This window comes from Electrophorus electricus, chromosome 14, assembly GCF_041902795.1.
Source record: "Electrophorus electricus isolate QZ-2024a chromosome 14, ASM4190279v1, whole genome shotgun sequence".
Taxonomy (NCBI): Eukaryota; Metazoa; Chordata; class Actinopteri; order Gymnotiformes; family Gymnotidae; genus Electrophorus; species Electrophorus electricus.
This window is the reverse complement of record NC_137510.1, coordinates 9,361,778-9,386,993: the sequence shown is the minus strand read 5'-3', so window position 1 is coordinate 9,386,993 and position 25,216 is coordinate 9,361,778. Positions and strand designations below refer to the sequence as shown.

At 39.5% G+C, this 25,216-nt stretch overlaps 1 long non-coding RNA gene across 1 annotated transcript in view; it reads left to right on the top strand.

Annotated features, from left to right (window-relative positions):
- The window catches only part of LOC118242170 (uncharacterized), a 56,295-nt gene extending 39,327 nt beyond the window's left edge, over positions 1-16,968 (top strand). The window contains exon 3 of the long non-coding RNA XR_004776613.2: positions 15,658-16,968. This is a non-coding gene — a long non-coding RNA (uncharacterized LOC118242170). The remainder of the gene's footprint in view (positions 1-15,657) is intronic.
- Positions 16,969-25,216: the final 8,248 nt, after the last annotated feature.

Below are 25,216 nucleotides of genomic sequence, written 5' to 3'. Positions count from 1 at the left end.
ATTCACAAATATCACTGGAATCAGGATAAATCATACCACTGGATATTCCACCTTTGAAAAAGTCTATTCAAATCTTCAAAGCAGAAACAAAATAACTGAACATTCCACAAGCTAACAAAACTGAGGTTATGTATCTTAGAGATATTTAAATAAAAACCCTATTCTTACTTGAGTGAGATACTTCAGTACTCTTAATCAGTGTTCACACTTATCTCACAAACCAGTATTTTTTTTCAAATAGAACAATTTCTTATTTTGGAAACTTTGATATCCTAAGGCCTTATTTCACCACTACACCCCATAGCGTGACACGTGGCATACCTGCACATATATATAAGAAGAAAAAGCCCTTTACTTAAGGGCACTGTTTAGAAGGCTACATGACACCCGTAAACCCTTCATGACACAAGCATGCATACATATTTAGAAAGCCTTAATTCAACTAGCATGTTATGTTTCACACACATAACAAAATTTGAACTTTGTTTTTTTGCTTCACAAACTAAAATAGGTGGACCTTATAGTATATTTTATGCTGAATTCAAATATATTTTCACAAATCTACATTGGTGTATAATGCTGGTCTCTTTAATTAATTCATGTAACTCATTAATTCATGTAACACCACATGAACTTCAGTTGAAGGCCTGTGTTGTGTTTATGACACAACATTGTTTAAGGCTAAATTGCTGATTGCATTGAATTTTGTTAAACTCAAAATTGCAAGAGAAAGTAAGGTCCTATTTCTTTTCTGAATTGACATGAACCCAAAGCAGATATGGTTGGGTCAGTATTTTGCCAATAGCAAGATATGGAACTATCTATAAATAGCTATCTTATTATGCAATGTGTTATAACTACATGAGAGTTTTTTATATTCGCTAGACATTTGGCATATAAATTTGACAAGCGTCATGAGGCAGTGGTAGCTCAGTGTTTAAGGTTCTTGATTAGTAGTTGGAAGCTTGCTGGATCAAGCCCCACCACTACCTGGCTGTAACTGTTGGGCCCCTGAGCAAGGCCCTTAACTGTAATTTGTGTTCAGTAAGAATTGTAGTTGCAATGGATAAAACTGTTGGTTCTAAATGTAATTACTTTCTGATTGCCATTATTTGTGGGACTAGTCCAGTGCTGTCGAAGAAGGTAATGTTGCCTTTGCCTCTGGTCCATTGTTGCAGTTTCCTATGTGCTCCTTGTTTTGTTTTCATTTGAAGTCAACTGCATTCTTTTTGTTTTGGTTCTGTGCTCTGCCCTTAGCCAAGTCTACCACATTGTCAGCTTTCTTACCCCTTCTTTACCAACTAACAAAAATATGTCCTGTGGCTGTCCTCTGAATGTTTTGTTGTAGGGTCGCCAATGTTATTGAGGAAGTTATTATAGGATGTTTGTGGAATGTCCTGGCAATATCAGGGGACTTTGCAGGGACGTTTCTGGAAAGTCCTTTAAATGGCATGTATGTTTTTATGTAGCCATTAACCTATTTTTTTTTTTTTTAAATTAGGCTACCCTATTGTACTATTTATTGTGAATTTTTATTATTAAGTGCCATCAATTTGATTACATCTTTTGGCTACCTTACAGATTTTTCTCTAGAACATCTTGCTTTCTGTTTGGGACTACAGACTTCTTCATGGCTTCTTCATGAGTCCTCTGATCAAATCCTCCTTCTGTTGTTTCAACTATTACTAGTGTAACTGTCTTTTCCATTGAATTGAATTCTCTTATATGTTCAAATAATGTAGTATATCCTGTTTTATTACACACTTTACACACTATTACATAAATAACAGAAACACGTAGCATTAACAAGTAAATGTTACAAATGCTTTAATTAGATAAAACATTTAAACAAAAAGAACATTTTAATCAGTTATTTATAGGGCACTGTAATCACACTTTCAAGCTTTCAGCTCTCTATGCGCATATTCCTCAGGCATCAATTTGTTAATATTATTATTATTATTATTATTATTATTAATATTGATAATAATTAATTAACTAATTAATTAATTAATATATTACGTTATTATTATTTTTTTTACATTTTTGCATGGCCTCTGGTGATAGGGGTCTATTTTATAGTTAACTGGTGGCTAGAATAGCTATTTACCTAACCTAGCATAGCTAATGTTACTTTGGTATTCTTCACTTAAAGTTATAGGTCATATGGCTAGGTAAACTAATTAATGGTACATTTTTTATTTTTACAAGATTTATCCATATTTATCCAACTTATTTTACATTTTATGAATGCTAAATTATAGATGAAAACGGATACAGTTTCTCCTGCTGTTTTAATGGATGCTATTCATGTCATCAGCAGCTTATGCAATTTTTCTTCTTCAGGTGGGCTGCACTTTATCACCTTCCACTTTTCATTATAGTAAATGTATAGTGTTTTCACATAGTTTGATATCCAAGTTTAAATGTAGATCTATGCAATGATTTCCTTTTACATGGATCCAGTGAGGTATGTCACTGAAGGGAACTCATAATTTCTCAATGTGAAGGTAACCCACTCATATGTGGGATTAAAGAATTTTGAAAAAATTAAAGCATTTCTTCATTTAACCTGCTGTTTACCTTTGTAACAGGCCTGTGCCATCTCTAAAGATGTCATCAACATCTTAAACCCTGGTGCAGGTTTGTTAGGAAGTAGAAGTAAGGCCAACAAAGGTGTAGGGAGCACTGAGCATGCCTCAGAGCTCCGGAGAGGGAAACAGTCCTTGTAGAAGGCTAATGAGGAACCTGTGGGTTTAAAGCTGAAGACAATGATAGACAAGCATGTGCAATGAGCGGGGGGGGTGATTGGGATGTGTGATTAGGGTGCTGGTTGGGGCGTGGCAAGTCAGTTACTCTTAACAGTGAAATTCTTATTCTACATTCCTTCTCTTACTTCTACGAAAATAATGAATATAAAATATACAGATGTAAAGAAGTAAAGAATAAAAATAAGTATGTTATGTACACATGAGGTAGGCTATATTAAGCATGTGCAATAAGATACTGAAGATTGTATTTCTAAATGTAAGGTACTTGTTGAAATGTAGTGGCTGAATAAGAGCAGTAGACTTTTAAATGTTCTTATGCAAAAATCCAGAACAGTATGTCATGTGTATATTGTGTAAATTACAGTCCAGAGTTCAGCAGCAACAAAAGTGTGTGTGCACTGGAGCCCATCACACAGTTGGACGGTTCTTGTGTTGGTGGTGGTCATTCACAGGTCTGATGGTCTGTCCATAATAGCTGTTCCTGAGTCTAGTGGTTCTAAATTTCATGATCCTGTTGTGTCCCCCTGATGGTAGGAGTATAAAGAGATTGTGTTGATTTGTATGCTCTTCTGATGACCCCAGTTTGGTAAATGTACTCCAGTAATGAGAAAGCAGCTCCTGGGATGGTCTTTACTACCTTCTGGAGAGCCTTTAGGTTCTGTACAGAACAATTCCCTAACCAGCTGGTGAGAATGTTCTCTTACCTCTGTAAAAGTTAAGAATTTCAGCTGGCATGCCAAATTTCTTCTGACTTCTCAGGAAGTACAAACCTTGCTGTGTCTTTTTTACCAGGTAAGATTCTCACTGTGAATACAGAGGAATTTGAAGGTGTTCCCCCTCTTTGCCTCTGCCACACCTATGTGTAGTGGTGTGTGCTGCTCCCTCCTCCTTGGATCAATCATTTCTTTAGTCTTGTATTTAAGGAAAGATTGTTGTCTTTGCACCATGCCAGCAGATCTGCCACCTCCCTTCTATATGCTGTCTGATCACATCCAGTGATCAGTCCAATAACTAGTATCATCAGCACACAGATGAAGAGAGTGTACAGCATGGGACGCACTTCACAACCCAGGGAAGTTTCCACATTTATGGTTTGTTTGCTGAATATATGGTTGCTGATTATGTCAGACTGAGGTCTTCCTGTTAAAGTTCAGCTTCTTATGCTTATTGGTCAGTTTAGATGCTAAACTTGGTATATTATTGGTGCATATGCATCCTGCACATTGACTATATGGGCTAAAATACAATGGTGCTGGTTGCAGGAGGACCAGAAACATCTGCCAACAAATGGAACTCAGTTAAGGGATAGAGAAAATATACATAATAATATCAACACAGTATCATGCCATTGCATGATGATTCATAAAAAAACTTTATTGACAGCCAAATGGAACTAATTTAATCTATTTAAGCCAACTGGCAATTTAAGCCAACTGGCAACTGGCAAATTTAGATTCTATAGTTTATTCTCTCTTTAAAGAAAGGTTATGCAGGTTTAGATTTTTAACATTCACACATGATAAATTACAATTGTGCAAATATTTTTTTAGACACTTCACTTAATTTATATACTGAGAATTTGCAAGTTTACAGTTACAGATTATAGCCAGTTTGTGTTACAGTAAAATAAAAACTGTGTCAACTTCAGTATCTGTTACATGGCATGGCAGTGTTTAATGTCATTGTTACAACTGTACAGGAAACACTACATTTTTGTCCAATTTTGCTAGCAGCCTCACTTGGCAAGCTGTGTGATATCACTGACATTGTCACCTACCAACCCCCCCCCCCCCCCAAAAAAAAATGCTGAGTCTGTTATCATAATGTGTCATGTCATTTCTCACCACTCAGTGTTATGACACATCCTGATGTCAACAGTTGTTATTGCAACTTGACATCAATGTTGACAAACAGCTTTTATGACAGCTGACACTTGTTGGAATAAGCATTGATGTTTATGTATGTTTGTCATGAAGGGCTTATAGGTGACTTTTTGCCTTCTAAACAGTACCTTTCAGAAAAGTGTTACCTGAATGTACTTACTGCTGCTTCTTGTTCTTCTTCTAATTATTCCTTATAAAATTCTGAAGGTTAAAATCAATAAACTACTCATTTGCTCATCATCCAATACAACACATTGATTCTTATACACTCTGTATTTTTAAGGTAGCCTCTGCAAACTGCAAACAAAGATACATCTCCAAACCCAAAATACATAACTGCCACTCATACTGCTAGCATTCATCCTTCTAACCCTGCATTCCTTTCTGTCATGCTTCAATCCACAGTAATAGGAAGCCATTACTTTGAGGGCTCCTTGAATTTTCAGAGTAGTCAGTAAACTGACAAGAGGGATTTAGCTCCTGACCAATGCACAAAACTACAATTTTTAGATGATTATAGAGCCATCTGACCTTGCTTTTCCTTCTGTCATTCCTATATTACCTCATATTAACCAATTACTTTTGCTGCTCATTGGAATTTTGAGATGTAATCACCAAAACAAGTAGTAAGATTCCACTGTTGGCCCAGAGAACATTACGGAGATGGAGCATATCTAACCATCCTATTCTTTTTTCATACTGCCATAATTCCATAGAAATCCATTCTTTTTCATGCTGATAAAATTTCCCAGATAGGGACAGGAAGCTTTGTAGAAAGAGTTAGCTATTGACCAAAACCATATCATCCTGTAGAAACCATCCAACTTCACGACTCTGAATTTCAAAAATACAACTACCCAATTACCAAAGTGGTATGAAAGATCCAGGTGTTGAACCCAAACCCAACTGTAAGTTGCTTTACAAATGTTACTTTCTAGGTTACATACCATTTTAGTCACATTATATTTCAGATATGACTCTGATTTGTAGGTATGTAAATGTAAATAAAGACAATTCCTCTGCACCTATAGGTGCAGTTTGTAGTGTGAAGCCAGTGTTTCAATGGCATCTGAACAGATGATACTATTCTCTCTTTCAAAACAAGCAAATATATTGATCAGTTTTCTTCAAAGTAGTGAAGCTGCTGATGGGTTTATCAGTCTTTCATGTCTGTGGAAGTTGTTTTGTTGATAGACAAATCAACTTGCAACAATTTATAAAAAGCAGAGACAATCAAATCATTATATTGCTCTATACTTTGTTTATTACATGCTTAGGTAAGAGTACCAACTGAACATTTTGATATGATTGCTGATGCACTCAAGGCAAAGTGACTCCGAGGGGAATATCATTAAGGTGCTCGCTTTAATCAGTGAGTGTGGAAAACCACTTCCACATGATGTTCATTTGATGGACGAGCTGTTATGTCTCAGGGGACCCGCAGAATCCTGCGAAATGGTAGGGCACAAAGGCGATTACTGATTATCCACTTGTCAGGCCCATGCACACCATTTGCCTGTAATGAGACCAGTGGCACTGGAGACAGCTACTCACTGTGAGAATGTCACACTAGTAGAGCACTGACTGTGATCTCTCATTATATACATAACTCAGACATAGAGCCTGAAGTTGAATTACATTTCAAAATGAAGGCAGGGAAAAGACAGGCTAAGAGAGAGCTGTGGTCTGTGGCCAAGTGCTGTTGGAGATTTAGCTGTAAGCTTTTGCCATATTGGAAACTTTGTTTCCTGTAGCAGACTCTGTGTGTGTGTGTGTGTGTGTGTGTGTGTGTGTGTGTGTGTGTGTGTGTGTGTGTGTGTGTGTGTGTGTGTGTGGTGGCGGTGGAGTCCTCTGCCTCATTCTCTCTGTGACCTCCACACTGACTCTGTGCCCTGCATGCGACAACACATCAGGATATTGGCTCAAGTCGGTCTAATCAGAAATTCATGGCTTTAAAGTGAAGTGAACTTTTTCACAGCTACACAGAACAGATTCATTTCAAAATTTGAATGAAACAGAGACTATCTTAAAAAGGAATGCGTATGCATATCAATATGCATACATGTTTTTTAAATAAGGCTCATATAACACTTGAACAAAAGGCAAAAATTATATATTTATTTGTTATTTATTTGTTCTTTTTATATAATGAAACCATTTTTTTCTGTTCATGCTGTATTCGAAGGGCAGCTTGGTAGTGGCTTGGTAGTTATCATGTTTGCCTCTCAGCACTAGGGTCCTGGGTTCAAGTCCTTATCGGGGTAAAGTTTTCACATTCCCTATGGGTTTCCTCTGGGCTCTCTTGTATCCTGACACAGTTCAAAAACATGGAGGTTAGGTCAACTGGCTATCCTAATAAATTGTGCTGGTGTGTATAAGCCCAGTGATGACCACCCTAATAAAGTCATACTGTGACAGAGCCCACCACCAAGGGTGCGACTCCGGGTCCACCAGCCTATCGGGCTGCGGCCCTGAGACCAACGGCAAACGGCGATGTAAAAGGGCCAGATAACCTGCCGCAGGACAGTGGGGGGAAGGACAGTGATCAGGACAACGACAGACACAGGGATGCACACACTAACAGGGACGGGCACAGACACATAAGGGGACAAAGTGACCGGTACATTCAGCGTAACAGGTACGGTGACGGGGACAGACACATGAACAACACCCCACATATTAAATAGTCCGGGGAAGGGAGAAGGCACCCCAGCCAGTCCACCAGTCATCGGTTGGTTCCAAGACTGACTAGCTTGGGGGGGACTGTCCTTCGGCGGCTGTCCAGATTTTGGTGCATGTGCGTCGGGAAGTGCACTAGCTGTGTCGTCTGATTCCGGTGCAGGCACTGGTGTCGCTGCCTTTTGCCTTCGCGAGGCTTCGGTGTAGGCGCATGCACTCTGCTGCCTTTCGCCTTAGGGAGAGGAGTGTCCTCCTCTGATGATGCCTCCCTGCTAGCCACCCTGGGCAGCTTGCATGCTCCGGGGCAGTGTGCTCTGGGCGGAGCCTTAGGCGACGCCTTGGGTACTGAGGGCTCATCTTTCCCGGACGTTTTAGCATTGCTGTGGGAGGGAAGATTCCTATGAGGGTCCTCTTCCACCTCCATTTGAATGTTCCCCTCTCGATGGGACCCCATGTCTGACTGCAGAATAACGTCGCTACACTCCCCTTTCTCTCCATAACCAGCGTAGCCTGAAATGTCTTCCAGGTAGGGGCCGTAGAACCCAGTGGAGTCCACTTCCGAGTGCCGGTTCTCATAATCCGGCTGGTCTCCATAGGACTCAGCAGAGTTCGACCCCAGACCATATACAGGGCCCCCGCAAAATCGTCCAGCGGGTTCCTCCCTTGTCAAAGATCCATGAAGCAAGGCCAGTATGAGTGAAGTTCTCGCCGCGGGATAGTCGAAGTCCATGGAATCCGACTCCGAGGACTGGAAATCGTTATACCAGTCCTCTGCTTCTGCCACTGGACCACGCTCACCTCTTGTGGGTGTCAGGAGGGTGCCCAAGAGCACGGGGGGCTTCCCTGTGCAGGCTATGGAAGGGCGTTTACTTCCCTTCTTTCCCTTTCTTTTGCCTTTCCCAGGCATGCTTGGTCGGTCGGTGTTTCTGTGACGCTCGGAGGCTTATGCAGGATGCGGGGATGAAACACATTGAAACAGACATTTATTAACATAGAACACCTAGACGTAGGACACATGCTATGTTTCAAACACCGACAACTCAACAATAAGACATGAGACTTATATACGCATGACAATTACACACAACAAGCATCAGGTGAACAACATGAGAGGGCGTGACAATACAGACACACACACCTACACATGGAGACTTTGAGGTGGTAGGGCCCGTACCGTGACAAAATGGTGTTCTGTCCTGGGTGTTGTCCTCTATCCCTGATTCTGCCCTCCCTTATAGATGCTATAATTTAATTCATATTTAATAATATTTATATTACTACTATGGTTACTATTTGTAACATCTTAACACTAAAAATGTGTATGACTGGAAGTTTTAAAGAACACATGTTTGTTCAATATTTGTTCTTGATATATGAGAGCAATATACATTTCATTTTTCCACAGGGATGAATTGTTGGAAGACAATTCTTCTCGAGGAACAAGCTCTTTATTGTAAACCGCAAAACCAAGTCTTTAAATACACTTGCATACTGCAAACAAACAGAAAAGACCAAAGCTCCAACAGGAAAAATTGAGGGTAACAAAGACATGCACACAACAAAGACCGTACACACATGCCTAATGCACTAACTTGACTAAAAACATACGACTGGACTAAACTAATGTGTGTGCACAAATCAACATTTCTAACAATGCACTGAATTTTTGGGATTGCAAGCACCTCCGCTCTCTCAGCTGACACACTCATAGATCCAGGGCGGATGCCACAATATATTTAACACATTACTTGCAATTTTCTGAAAGCAGAAGTTTGTTTGGCAGAAGCTTTTAAGGAAGTGTGTGTCTGGCTGATGAGACATGACAGCATCTGACATTTTGAATGAGATTGCCTTCAGGTGGCGGACACATCATCCGCGTCGCGGCAAGAGACAGATCTATAGCAGAGTAAGCGTTAGTAACGTTAGCACGCACTCACTTCTCATGCCACCTTCTGTCAGAAGCAAGGAGATATAGCTCCGTCATTTACGCGTTGTTCCCTCTGAGCTCTTAGCTTTCTCATTTCCCCTTTCCTTACTTTCGGACCGCAGAATTAGAGCGCGACACAGTGCGCCACTATTACTTCGCTCTGCGCCTCAAGGACGTTCTTAATGTCTACGTCTGCACATGAAACGCGCCACAGCGCCTGTACAATTGTGTCAGCGCTGCGCTTGTTTTGCGGTAGGGGTCCAATCTATTTCCGTGCATTTGGATGTTTTGTTTTTTTTCACCGAGAATTGGGAAAACAGTAAACGCAATGCTAAATCACAATGCATATTGATCCACGGTGAAGTGGAAAAAAGAGAAACGCATTCAAAAAAGAATATTTTTATTTTGTGCAGACTTTTATTGGGGCGAGTCCGAATAGTTCGCCACGTTTGGCTGTCTCGTTAATGAGACGTACCAAGAGGACAGCGCTTGTGAGCAGAGCGGCAGAGCTGGCACCGTTTTGCCTGGGGGCCAGTTCCCACAATGCGTACATATTTACCAAGCGGAAAAATTCTTCCGCTGTTCTATTCGATAAGGCCAAATGTGTGTTGCCGGCTGCCAGCCCAAACGGCTGAAGAAAAAAACAGCATTGGAGAGAACAAAAACAGAGAGCAAAAGAGGCCCCCGGGTTATGCTTGCTGTTCTAAGGTTAATACGTGTTTGTCAGTATGACAAAAATTATTTTTGTCAGTGTTATTTCTTTCAGGTAAATGAAACGTACCGATGCTTTAATGGTTTTTCATGGGTACGCTCACTGAAGCTGACTGAAGCTCCCTTTGCGTTCTGATCATGAAAGCTAAAGACTGTTTGTATTATGGACACGGATTATGTTTCTCGACGCAGAGATAGCATTATTATTAGTAGTAGTAGTAGTGTCACGGTTGGCCGGTCTACCACCGAGAAGAACACGCCACGTCAGACGGGGGCCGTAGCGTTTGTCTACCCCATTCTCAATCACCTGAGTACTGATTGGAGAGACCTGCTCCTCATCATCGTGTCTACCTATTTATGCACCCGCAGGTGCCGAGGAATAACGCTGGGCGTTAGTGGCCAAAGAGACGATGGAGATCCCTCGGTGCATCACACCTCGACCTTCTTAGCATCCCAGGAGATTATTTTACCGCTTAGCGTGATTGTTATGGAAAATAAAGAGCACGTTAGCTCAACTTCGCCTCAGGCTTCTTCTGTGCCGCCAGCGTCACAAGTGGTAGTAGTAGTAGAATCATTGTTTTTGTTGTCAAGATCAATATCTTATTGTAATATATGCAGGGAATCTATAGTTTCCCCGTACAATGAAATTCTTAGCACTTCCTATCGCCCTTTAGTACTACAATGCTATAAAAACTATAACTAGACATATTCAGGTTGGGTAAAAAAAAAAAAAAAAAAAAAATTTACAGTAAAGATTAAAAAAAGTAATGACTAAAGACTTTAGTGCTTTTGTACATTTATTACTTTCTATGGTACTGACTATTTAGTTGTACACGTTGATGCAAAAGCATCTTGAAGTGTAGCGTGTAGGTCATGAACACTCAAATAGTTGCATGTGTATGGGATGGTGGTTGTTCTTGAGGCCTTCAATTACAGTGTAAATTAAAAGCAGTATGATAGTTGCGTTTATATGGAGGAGCTGTTGTGAGGTTATAGTGCCCTGTACATTACTAGACATTTGGCTGTGTCAGATGATGAATGAGGATGAAAGATGGTGAATATTTTGATAGATGATGAAAATTTTGAAGGTGCTTAACTTCTCTTCCTCTGTCTCACCTATAAATAGTGGTGTGTGCTGCTCTGCCCTCTTTCAGTGATTCATAATCATCTACTGTGGGGTATTTTTTTTATTTTTTTGATATCTAGAGATAAATTGTTGACTTGGCACTGTGCCATAAGAATCACCTCTCCTGTAAGGTTGTCTGATTGCTTCTAGTGATCAGTCACATGATGGCAGTATCATCAGCAAATTTGATTACAGTTGTGTTTTATTGGTGGCAACATGTTCACAGGTGAAGAGGGTGTAGCTACCGTATAACACATAGTGGACATAGCAAACCATCTTTGTGGATCCCTGAATTTATAATCTGTGTGCTAGTGATAAAGTTCTGAATCCTAAAAGGTCAAGGTCTGTCTGTCAGAAAATCCAGCATGAAGTTGCAGAGGGTATGTGTGCGTAGCTTTTCGAGAGGGTGGGTGAGATTCCATGGATGTATAATTTTTTGAGAGGGTGGGTGTTGGACCAAGGGTATGCAACTTTTAATTATATTAGACCAAGGGGATTCTGCTTTTTTGTTCTGTTGTTCTGTTGCTTTTACTATGGTTGAGGATGTTCAGCTATGAACGGTGAACTCTGAAACTTTACTTTCCATACTTTTCCTTTATACAGTCATAGTTATCATCCATTTAATTAAATTGTGTGGAGAGAGAAAGAAGGTGGAAAGGACTATGTGTATGTGTGTGTGTGTGTGGAGGGGGGGTTGGTAGAGGTGTCTGTGGAGTAAATCTCAGTAAATCTCAGCTCATCCTATACATATGTAATCATCAATGGAGCTGCTTTGAAGGCCTTCATGTGCATTAAAGTGATGTTAACACATTTGGTGTTAGCTCGTGGCTTCTGGCTAACACTAAATGCATTAACACTGAAAAAAAATCTGCAGCACTATCTGTGTATTGTTCTTAATTAACTTAACTGGAGGCAAGAAGCTAGCCAGCTTCATTATTCTCTCTATATATATCTTTCTTCTTCCCTCTCTCCATCTCTCTTTCTCTTTCTCACTTTATCTCTGTAAGATCTGTTTCTCTATCTCTTTATGATTTGTTTTTCTCCTGTAATATTATCTTACTTAACAACACCCACAACATTTAGGAATATTAATATTTGTTAAATAGGATAAGTTCTTTTTTATTACATTATCTGGATTTCTCATGGAGAAATGGCTTTGCTAGACAGGTAATGAAGGTCATAAACATCTGTGGACTTAGATCTAAGCTACAGTTGAATACCTGCCTTAATTTCAGGCCACTGTCACACAAAGTCTGTCTTGTATACTACAACTGCAGGGGTGATATTGTGACATCAGTGCTTGTGTTTAGTGGCTCCAAGTGTGTGTGTGTGTGTGTGTGTGTGTGTGTGTGGAACAGCTATAGAATAGTTGTTAGTTCTGAATAGACTGCCGCAGTGAGAGGGCCTGCTCTGAAAAGCACGAGGCAGGCGGGTGTGGGAGACGCGGTAGCAGACTTCCAGGCCTCCATGGGCCCAGGCCTTTCTGCTGGCCCGGAGGGGGTAGGAGCAAGAAAGAAAAGGAATACGGCTGCTTGCATTAGAACCACTGGATGCTTTTGATTTGTGTCCTTTCAAGCAGCAGATCTGGTCAATGTAGAGAGTGGGTGGTTTCTCGTTCTGTTTTCTTCATTAATAAGAGCATGAGGACAGAAGGATTGATTTTGCCTTGTGATCACAGAAATGATAAAAATTAACGAAGAAAAGAGGGGAAAAATAGAAAAGGAGAGAAAGAAAGGGAGAAGGAGAGGGAGAGGAAAGTGTCAGAAAGAAAAAGAGACAGAAGATTAGAGGAAGGAGAGAGCTGAACGCAAAATAAGATGTCTGGGGATGAGCTTGAGCCTTAATTAAGATGTGACAGATAGTTCTATAACATGCAAATACATTAGCACACATGTGGAAGGTGAACTTCCTGGGCATAGTTTAAGCAGCTTTGCATTCAGTCAGCAAGTGCTCGGGCCTAGTTTAGATGCTTGTCACTTTCTCCAGTATATTGAATTCTAATGGGATATTTAAATGTAAAGACTTTTTGTCTTAACTCAGGGCATGTGCAGATATTAAGTCCGACAGGCAGGGTGTGTGTGTGTGTGTGTGTGTGTGTGTGTGTGTGTGTGTGTGTGTGTGTGTGTGTGTGTGAAAGAGATGGGGGGTAAGCCCATATCCTGCTTGCACTAGGCTTTTTCATTTCCTGTGAATAGTGGGACTCTGTGCAGGACCCCACGTGCATTAAAATGGTCAGATCATTTCACCTGCCTGCAGTTTTGTAATCACAAGTTCTTTTTTAGCTTTGTCTTTTTTTTTCTTTACTAAGCCTGCATCTGCTTGCTGTAGCATTACTTAAAACTTAATGACGCCAGTCTCTTTGTGGAGAGCAACTCGGTGCTTCTGTAGAAGTAACATCACTTGCACACATCTATCTATCTATCTATCTATCTATCTATCTATCTATCTATCTATCTATCTATCTATCTATCTATCTATCTATCTATCTATCTATCTATCTATCTATGGGGACCCATAAAATACACAATAAACATATGCACCATAAATGATAACAAAATAGTAATATTTCAGTAATCAGAAATTCTATAATTAAAAATTAATTAAAATAGAAAATTAGCAATAAGGCAGATAAAACAAATAATGAATTGAAATAAATCAGGAACAACATAAACAGCTCACATCTATCAGGTTATTTAAAATGCTTGAATTCACTATCCAACAAAAATGGTTGTATTTTTGTTCTTAACTAGAAGCTATTCCACACTTGTGACACACACTAATGGCTTTATTATCCAATTCTGTGGATGAAAATGGCACAAATCAAAACCAATCACTCTGCCTCTTGCATATATATATTTTTAAGATAGCAGAGACATTTACTGCATTTGGCAGACAAACGTATTTAGAGAAACTTATATATTGATCAGGGACATTGTTTGTGCTCACTACAAATCAAAGCCAGGACTATTTGATGTTATTAGCAACATGCAGCACCTGCTCAACCAGGTGGGCTACAGGAGCACAGACATGCAGTATAAGGTGGCAACTAATTAATAAATAAAATAAAGGTTTAGAAAAAACAAAACAAAAACAAACAAAAAAACCAGCAAAACCAGTGTTGCTTCCTTCTTATATACAGAGATGTTAAACCAGTTCTATAGTAAAGCTCAGTCGTGGGTTTTTTGTTTCTCACCAGTAATAAAACAGTGTACACTCTGGTAAATAGCATGCCTAGAATAGAAGTTGTGTTCATATATGTTACCATAATCCAATACTGATAACATTGTTGCATGAACAATTTTCTTTCTACTTTCAACATTTATATATAAGAATCTTACTTTAATTCTGAGCTTTCAGATAATTCATCAATGTATCTTCAAAGATATGTGTCTTCATCAATCCAATGTGATATTTATAGTTTGAGACCATCAATAGCTGTACCATTTAAATTATTATTTATACATCAAACTATCAACACTACATTTAGTCTAGGTTCCATTTCAATCCATTTAAATACTTTTGTAGCAAGTTAAGATTTTTCTGTAATTTTTTTAGAGCCTGTTCATAGTAGAAGTGATAGAATATATAATCTTGCCTAAAAATGAATTCTGCAATTTTTAGTATGCTTCAATAAGATCATTGATATGTAATCTGTGATATGTAAATCAAGATACTGCTCCACACCTGAGGGCTTTCGGGAACACTAATACAATTAAGTCCGACTTATTGTTTGGATGTAAATGCACTTTCAGGATTCAGCATTCACATCTAGGAATGGAATCAGACTTTAATACAACTAAATTAAATGAATAATTAACAAAAATCGCAACACAATTGATTAGACCTTAAATGTTATAGCCATCTAAAGACAAATCAGCTTCAGATACAATTTTCTTCATCCAGGTCTCTGTAAGAACGAGAATATCAGGATCACCCTATGATATTAATAAGTTAATAAAATCCATTTTAGAGTGTAAGCTCCTGAAACGTAAATGAAAAACTTTGATTTTTAAAATCCTCAACAGATTCTACTACAGTAGGTGTACTATTAATGAGAGGTGTCTTCACAAAATTAATTTTAATCTGTGCAAGGTTTCTATGATTCACCCCACAAGGCCTCCATTAGGCGGTTGTGACTTTGCACGTGCCGTTTGATTATGTTATGTCTTGGTGCACATGTATTTGTTATGTTTTCTCACCATGCTTCCCTCAGGTGTTGTGTGTTGTGTCTCATTCACCACACCACCTGGGGGTTGTTATGTCTTTCTGTTATGCTCTTTATAAGCCCTTTTACTTTTGTGACAATTTGTTGGTCTTTGTAAATGTTATGTTGGCTTGTTTTGTTCCCGTTAGTGCACTTTTATATTCGGTTTCATTTACGTTCATTTTCATGAAACTCTTCAGTTGGAGACTTGCATTTGTTTCCTCCTTTTCCCTGCACATTCTTGGCTTGTGACAGAATGACCCGCCATTTTAGGAAGCAGTGTCTACTTTTTGTTTTCGTTTTTCTCTTTTTTTCTTTCCCCTATATGTTCGATATGCTCTTTTCTTCTCTTTTAGCAGGACTCGTGGATGTGAGGGCGGTTCTTCCCAAATCTCACTGGGGATTCGTTTCTCCGTGGAGCTCTCTGTATAGGCACAGAAGCCCCAGACCTTACCGAGGAGGCATGAATAGTCCCCCAGAGGGCTCGTTAGGGACATCGGTGTCACCCCGAACGTCAGCCAGGAGTCCTTTTCTGGCTTCCTCATGTGAGGCAGTGAGAAAGTCATGATCCAACTGAGGGAGAAGAGCCCCCATGTCTAAAGCCAGCAGGAACCTGCCCCTGAGGACTGGGGGCTAGCGTCCGGAACTACCTCAGTTCTAGGGAGGGGCGTCCTCCCTAGAATTTCTTGGGGGGCTGGTAGTCCCCTGGACCCTGCCCTCTAGGGGCCAACTGGGCTATGCCGGACCGTCATAAGGGCGGGTCAGGCTGGAGGCTGCTCAGGGGCATCATAACCAGTTGTGCCTTGTTTTCCTGTGTGACACTGCCACACTCTGTCCAGTGAGGTTGTTCCAGCTGGTGAAAGGGGTGTTGTCTCTGTCTCCAATTTACGAGGAGGGTGCAGTACACCAGAGGGGGCCCCGTCCAATGCCTGATTGATGAGGGATCCCAGGAAGGCTCTATTGACGTGGCACCTGTCTCTGTTTACTGTGCCACCCTAGCTGGTTAGGATTTCTCACTACGCCTCCCTCAGGTGATGTGTATTGTGCACCATTCTACACATCACCTGAGAGTTGTTTTGTTATGTTATTATGTTGTTCTCTTTATAAGGCCTTTTTGTTTTGTGACCATTTTTCTTTGTGAATGTTATGCCGGCTTGTTTTGTTCTCATTAGTGCAATTTTATGTTCGGTTTTGCTTTCGTTGGTTTTCATTAAACTCCTTAGTTGATGCCTGCAACAGTCATTGGACTTTGTCCTCTACCATTATAATGGTAGTGCACTGTACACAACCTGGAAGGAGAATGTTAGATGAACTAAGGTTGAACATTTCCATTATAAAAATCTTACCCAAAAATATGCTTATTAAACACCTCTAATTGACCCAAGGCAAATACCACTGTATGCATATCATTCCCAAATGTGCTTGTTTGTATCCAGAACACATGCTTCAGAAAAGCATTACCATTTAAATATATGGTGCAACAAATGTTAAAATTATTAAATTAGACAGATTATTCAGTTATATTTCAGTTTCATATGAGGATCTCTCAAACAGCTAAAAACCTAATTGTTTCATTTTCAAATAAAGTATTCTTAAATATAAATATAAAAGTAAAATGTACTACATTTTGATAAATGATAAAATCAGACCAGTTCTTGGTATACTGTACTCTACCATCTGTCTTCTTTTGACTCCACATGTAGCTCCTTGTCTCACCCTCTCTCCCTCTCCTCTCTCAAACACCCCCCCAAACACACACACACGCACGCACGCACACACACACACACACACACACACACACACACACACACACACACACACACACACTTTCTCTATCGCTTTTTCTCTCGATTTCACTTTCTTTTTCTTACTCCCTCACATTTTCTATCTCTGTTTAATTTTGTATGTCTGTCTAACTGTCTGTCTTTCCATCTCCCTCTCTCCACCTTTCTGCCCATTAACCCTGTATGCTGCACTGGTACAGTAACGCATGCTGATTTGGGTCTCTCTGTCTGTCTGTGCACAAGGCTGGCTGTGTTGTGGCTGTGTTGTGGCTGTGTTGTGGCTGGTTCTCAGCTGTGCATGTCAGTTCTCCAGGCTTGCAGTCTGCCACCTTGCTGATGAAAGAGGCTTAAATTAGAGTGAGGCTTTCTGGGGGTTTGAATGAAGAACAGCTGTAAGTGTGGGAGAATATTCATACTGTGTATTGCTTCAGTGTGCACTGGGACTTAAGTGCACCTCAAAAGGTGTGAATGATTTTGCAAATGTGCATTTAAAGACACATGATTAGATGCTCCACAGAAAATGGATAGTAAGTGAACTAAGCTTTTTAATTAACATAGTAATGAACATCATTATACTGCAAGCAATGTAGAATTTTTTATATTGTTTATCTGTCATTCTTATGTTTCCCTTTCAGGTTCAGCATGTTTAACAAATCCTCCTCTGTCACTATTTTTCTGTCTAAAATTCCATGTTTGAGTTGACCTAGTTTTCCCTTATCCCTTAGACTCCCTGTCGCACACAACCCAGAACGAGATTAACAGGTGAAAGACTCAGACACATTAAATACTTTCCAAATCCTGGCTGCCTACAACAAAGGAAAATCCTGGATAATGCAACTAATGGAGAATAAGAATGAAAGCCAGAGGGAACAGACTATGGCAAGTCTCAACAAAGAGTCATTCCAGCCTTTTAGTTACTTTGTTATAACACCTACCTTGTACCTTCACATATTGGACACCTCTATGTGCGCTACACCTACCATAGGTCTGTTTTATAGGTGTACAGAGAATAGCTCTTCTGGAATGCACAATGCATCATCAACCTATTTAGCACTGGTCTGTTTCAGACCATAGGCCACTGACTCTGTCAACTGGATATTTTTTAGTGGTGAGTCATTCTCCCCACACCATTAATACTACCATTGAAGTGGCATCGCTATGGGTGCTTTATCAGTTTCTCAGGCACAGCAGATTTGCTGGGGTTTTTACACATGTGAGTATGCGTGCTGCATGGTGAGTGCTCTGCCAGCGAAATATTGCTTAAACAATTGATGAATGAAGAAAGGCTTTGGATGTCAAAATATTCACCGTATGCGATGGAACAATGGCACCCCCATCTTGTTAATTTTGTTTGTGAACTTCCAATTTAGCAATAACGATTGTTTACTCGATAGTTACTGATCGTATTTTGATGTTAAATATTGACTGTTAAATAAGACTGTTAAATATTATGTCTTTTAGCAAACCCTAGTGCTTCGACCATTTTTAGCTAATGTCAGCTATGTATGTTACTGTTGACCATTTTTTAGCTAGAACGAGTACAGTGTGGTGTAATTTTAAAGAACTGTCCTATTGTCAAAAATATTTTGAATGCTGCCACATTAATCCCATTTTGACACCAATTTCTAATAGCAGCTAATGTAAACAGGAAGTTAAAAGACAAAATGCCAAAGAGCTATGTCCTTAAAATGGGTGGGGCTGAATAAAGTGAATGGACTACAGATTCTAACTATACATCTGCAATGTGCACCAATGTTGGCATTTCTAGTAAAGTGTCTGGTGAATGTATACGAAATAGCTAGGATTAAAAATTGTTATGTATTAGTTTGCATGGATAAATTATGACAACACCAATAAGTTATGAATGGTTATCATTACTGGTAATGCCATAGCAGTGAGGGTGATTTGGTTGGACTTTCTACATATAAACTACTGCGACCAGCAGAAGCTAGAGGTATCTGTGGAGGAGCCACTCTTTAAAAGCAGTCCAAAGCAATTTGCAGTGTGGTCTTAATGGAGAACCTCAGCCTTTCCTAAGCCTCATTTTCTCCACAGCTGACCTGATACAGCAAATCTCTGCTCGCCCTGTTCACATGTGCTCGTTCCATGTTGCCCACTGCTTCAGCAGTCATATGTGGTAATCCATTTACATTGTGGGGATGTATGGTCTTGAACTCAATTTGTCAATAAGAATTTAGTGTGTGCACATCACACATATAACAGACATGTCCAGGTCTGTTTGACACAGTGCACGGTATATGATCATCTGCATATAAATAGTGTTTATTTTTAAATATATATTTAATTCAGGAGCTTGTGAATCCAGCCCAAAAGTAAAGTCACATTTCAAACCCACAGAAGCAGAAAACGCAGAAACACTCAGGTGACCTAACCTCCATCCAGCATGCGCACACACACACACACACACACACACACACACACACACACACACACACACACACACACACACACACGCACACACTCACTCACTTCTGCCACACAAAAGTGCCAGTCATCTGTGGCATAATTGCTTCTCATAAGACAAATTTGCTTTTACTTTCCCCCAGATAATGAAATCAGGCGAGAACAGTCTCAGCAAAGCCAGAGTGACAGTGGCCCGAATGTCACCAGCCCGAATTCTTCCATTCCATTTGAGCAAACACCCCAGAGACAAGAGGCATGCGCTATGAATTGATTGACAGAGTTCCATTACAAAGGCTTATCACGAGCCTGTCCACAATTATCTGACTGGAGATTTGATTTGTGAGGGGGATCATGGTTACACAGAGATGCATGGATCAAAGATACAGCATGCAAGCTGCCCCCTTCTCCCTTCATCAGGTGTGGTTAACCCTAGGCTGATCTTTAGTCCTTAGATCCCCATTTGAACAAGGCTATACTCTTCACCGTGGACATTTACCAGGATAAATGCCTAACTCCTTGAGTTAACTAAACATTATTTATTTTCTTTACCTCTATGGTAGGCCACTGACATAAGCAAATTATTGACAAATGTGAACTGGTTTCCGATAGCTGGTTGGGATAGGTATCTTTTAGCCACTGCAACATGACTTCCTGTCTGCAGAAGGTTTAAAAGAATATTGATAGAAAACAGAAGCTCTGCTAGATTGCCAGACCCAGGGGCCACAACACTTTTTCTGAGGCAGCTGCTGGGCCCTGCTAAATGGGTTTCTTTATGATGAGCATATTTGACTGGCACTACAGAGCCAGACACCATATTTAAAGTATGTTGTGAATTCTTTTGTACACTGGTTTGCTCCTGTAAGTTACTGTGTACTCATTAAAGTCTTTTCTTCTCCCAGTGGCTTGTTGTGCCTGCCTTGTTGCCAGGGTAGTTTAGTTCAGAGGTGACAGGCACTTTAGGAGGGGCTGGCTGTGTTTGCTATGACAGTGTGCGTGTTTAAGCAGCGGTGAAGGGGAAGTGCTCTGTGTGTGTGTGTGTGTGTGTGTGTGTGTGTGTGTGTGTGTGTGTGTGTGAGAGAGAGAGAGAGAGAGAGAGAGAGAGAGAGAGAGAGAGAGAGTTTGACTGCAGTGCGACCTTACATGTGCTGTTACCTCATCTAATCTACTCTCCACATTTACCTCTGTATGTCTAAATCTGGAAAACATTCAAATTAGAACAGGTAACAGTCACTCACTTGAACACACATACACACACACACACACACAATCAAACAAACAGATGAATCCTGGCACACACACTGAAGCAAACATGCACATACACATGCCACACGTACAAACATAGGTCAATCTAATCATGTGCACTCAAGTAAACTCTGTTTTGTTTAGTATAAAATTCCCAAGCACAGCCTCTCTTCTACCCCTCATAGCTTGCAAGAAAACTCAAGATGTAAACATTGCATTGGTCACATAAAAACATATCCATCACAAACCATGTTTCTGTACTGTGTGCATCTGTGTCTGTAGCTATCATACAGCTGAGAACTGTATGTGGAGAGAGAAAGAGAGATTGATCGAGAGATTGAGATTTATCATATGCCTCCCTCTCTAAGATGTCTTGGATGTACCTGCTCTCTCTAGACATTAAACACAGCTTGCATCGCTCAGGCCCGGAGATGTCTGCATGCAGATGGATAGGCCTAGCAGCTGGATTCATGCCCCCCTCACCTGTCCTGCATGTAAAGTTCATAACAACCATCACGCTTAGAGCTGGTTCACAGTTTAACCAGATCACTTTAGCCTGAAATCAGGACTGTCCAACCATAGAACAATTGAGGCAGCCTTTTTTGTTTGTGTGTGTGTGTGTGTGTGTGTGTGTGTGTGTGTCTGTGTGTCTGTGTCTGTGTGTGTGTGTCTTTGTGTGTGTGTGTGTGTGTGTCTTCTTACCCCCTCATCCCTACAAATTTAAGTCCATAGAATTACATCCAAAACCTGATCTTATTTACTGTTAGCATAAAACTTGTAATGATTATGATAATGAGTGAGTTATGGAGTATAACCTATTCCTAGAAAATTATAACATAAAATTATTAGATATCTATAAGCTCAATAGCTATTATGGCTGTGCTAGCTTAACCTGTGATCCTATGCCTGGGAGGGAAGAGGAGTGATTTAAAGGTCATTTATGAGATATTTTTACCTGAAGGCAATCTGTTCATATTCAGTGATCTACAAATTACATTCATAATGCTTTTCTGGAAAATAATGATTTAAGTATCTACAAGTCTTTCCAGCTCACCATGACGTAGTAGCATCACTTCCCAAAACATTCAAACAGGCATGGAACAGTGAACTAGTCCCAAGAGAGTTTTAAAATCACACGTATTCTGCTCTATAGGAATAATAGTACACCTGTCAGAGACTATTGTTTTGCTGCATTAGTGTTTCAGTTTCAAAAACATATTTGTTACTTCATTTCATCTGCAGAAGGAGAGTTCCCTGTATCTTATTTTAAAACCATGATAAATACATTAAGATAAATAAATAAACAAACCCACTGACAAATAAATAAATCCAATTCCATTTCACAAATAAGTAAGGAAATAAATAAAACTGACTTCACTTCATATAGCACTATGAAATGTGCAGAAAATGTTTTGAGAAAAATGTTTGAACAGTTTCCAGAAAATACTTTTTGTTGTGAAATACTCTCCTGGCTGTGTTACGTTAAAACCCTGGGCAGTATTTGCCGAACTCCATACAGTAAGTGTGCCTATTTAGGATTAGGTTTTGTTTGTTGTGCATCTACGGACAATAGTTCCATGGACCAGAGACCATTTTGTGTTTAGATTGTGTTGAGCTCAAGGACTGCACTTTCCCTTCAGTCACACAAAACTGCATATCCGACAAATGTGTTTGATTTGGCAGCTTTGGACCTGCATTTAAAAAAATATATATCTTGAAACACAAATCGGATTAAAATGTATTTGCTTTGACAACAAAACCACTTTTAATTAAGACAAAATAAGCTACTGTTTTACTTCCTTTTAAAAAATAAAAATTAAAACTAGAGGAATTTTGACTGTTACATATTGGCTGATAAAACAAGCTTGCAAAGCAAATGCTTCCATCTTTCAAGGGAATCCAAAAACTAATCCCAATGGTGAATCCAAGACCAAATCCCAAATGGTGAATCTACAGAGTGACCATGCTCAATCACTGGACACTTTAATGGACACACCTACCACTTACCTACACACACTGTTCTTTGTGTTAGGCCCGACCATCTGATATAACAATTATAGTCAGCGATTTACATCTATTTAAAATTAATCTTAGAATAATGAAGTGATGTGACATGATTCTTTAAGCTTCAGTGAATTTCATCATATTGGGCTCTGGAAAGTTCAGTATCTCTCCACTTCATCAATACTGCTGTCACTGTGTAGACAGAGCTCTTTACACACTGCAGGAGCGATCATCTATAGTTGGGAATATCGACAACATGAGACGACAAGAGATGTTGGAGCTATATGACAAAGGTGCAGTTCAATACCAAATAGGATGAAATGATTACAAAATTTATTAAAATCTTTTGTACGTTGGACTGTAGTTTTAATGTGTTCTCTTTTAAATGTTTGTATAAGTTATTTTTCAGTTGAAAACATCCACAAGAAGGAAGCTAAGGAGGAATGCTGGGCTCAGCCAAAATGAACCTTATTTTTGCTAAGATAACAAACAAAGAAAATGCACACCACATTTCTTGGGTAAGGACACCTCTCAACAAAACGCAACAAGCTACTTTGAAAAAGCGATCTATTCTAGAACTTTCACCAAGACCCCCTTAAGAGCTTGTTATTTGTTTGTTTGTTTGTTTGTATGTTTTTTTCATTTTGAGAACTCTCATCTTCACAGAAGGACATTTTAGAATGTAGCCTCTCTGAGGTCTGGAGTAATATTACAGGAAACTTCCGGGAAGACGCAGGAATTATAATGTAGAAGGTTTAAATGTTCATTAAGTCTGTGTTTTTGCCTCAAGTCAGACAGTCTAAGGTTCTGTCAAAATAAGCATTTAGTCAGACTGTTTGCGGGGAATGCTGAATTTATCTCAAGCAAAAGCAATAGCAACACTTTGGCCCCTTGTTAAATACTGCTAATAGAAACACAGCTAAAAGATAATGGGTTTATGCACATGTCCGTACCTGTATGTATGTGTGTGTGTGTCCTGCTTAATGCGAAGGTGCACTGTACTCTCATTACCCCAGGTTAAATATCTCCTTTTGGAGAAATCTGTGCCTAAGCCTGGGATGGTCATTTATTATCTAGTCCAGGACCTCTTCCTTCTCAAGAACATGTGATTTACAAGAACAATTTGATTGATTAAAATGACATAATGCTGGCAGCAGATAAGAGAGCAGAATCGGCATGGAAACAGGCAGACAGCTGGCAGATACTTTATCAGTCTTCACACAAAAGGATTTAGCCTTGGTGCACACAGCACAGGATTGTATTTGAGTATGTATTATAGTTCTTATTTTCATTTTTAGTTCAGAGGCGCCCTGTTACCCTTGAAGAGTTTAACTGAGGCAAGGGCAAGCATGCAAAAGTATTTAAACTTGCCAGCAAATAATTAAATCTCCTGAATTTAGCATTTAAAGCTTCGTGTTGTAGTTTAAAATCTTAGGACTGATTATGACTCTTTGAATAAATCTAATCTAAAGTAAGTCTATTAACAACTAATTAACAGAAACTAATGGGCTAATTACTAAGTGCTTTAATAAACAGTCTATTCCTAAAGTTGCAGTCCATAGTCGAGAATTACTATGTAAAAATATCATACTAGAAAATATTATACTAGAGTTCATACAATTATAACCTAAAGAATGACAAATATGTAAATGTACTCCAAGCTTGGACTGTACTTGTACAGAGATTCTTAACAATGATAATAATATTAAATGAAATAATAATAATAATAATAATAATAATAATAATAATAGTAATAAATAAAGTATTCAAATGACCACGTTACTTTTTTTAAGGGGTGGGGGAACTTTAGAATTGTAAATATAATTAGAAATTAGGCAGCATCTTCTAATTTGGAGCATTTGATTACTGAGAGAAAAGTGTGGTTAGTGCCAGAGAGAGCAAGAGAGAGACATGGAACAAAGGTGGAACGACATAGAGTGGGGCCAGAGACAGAGTGAACACATTTTCATGTTTGTATTTTACCTGCTTTCTCTCTCTCCCTATCTCTTTCACTCTGTCTTCTCTCTCTCTCTTAGTCTATCCTGTCTCCCATCTGATACTTGTATAATCATTCCTCTTCCATTTCCCCTTTAACATTAATGATCTGTAAACAGTGATATGACAGATAAGCTCCTGATCCACCTTATACCACTCTAGCAATCCCTCCACTTTTTTCAGACTCTTCAAGCCTGATGAATGCCTCCTGTGCTGGCCTGTGCTCCCTACACCCAACAGTGACCCCAGGTGGTGTATGACCAGCCATGGTTCAGCACAGCTGCGTCAGTTATTGGCCACTACAGCTCTCTCACTTTCTCCACACTCTTCTGCAGCAATGTCCATTATTGTACTTAACAGAAATATCAGCACTAAACAGAAACGTTTAGTTCACTTAAGGAGATTTGCAGTAATTCAAGGTGTTTACTTACAATATGCCCTAATGTCTATGTGTTTTGGCTGATCA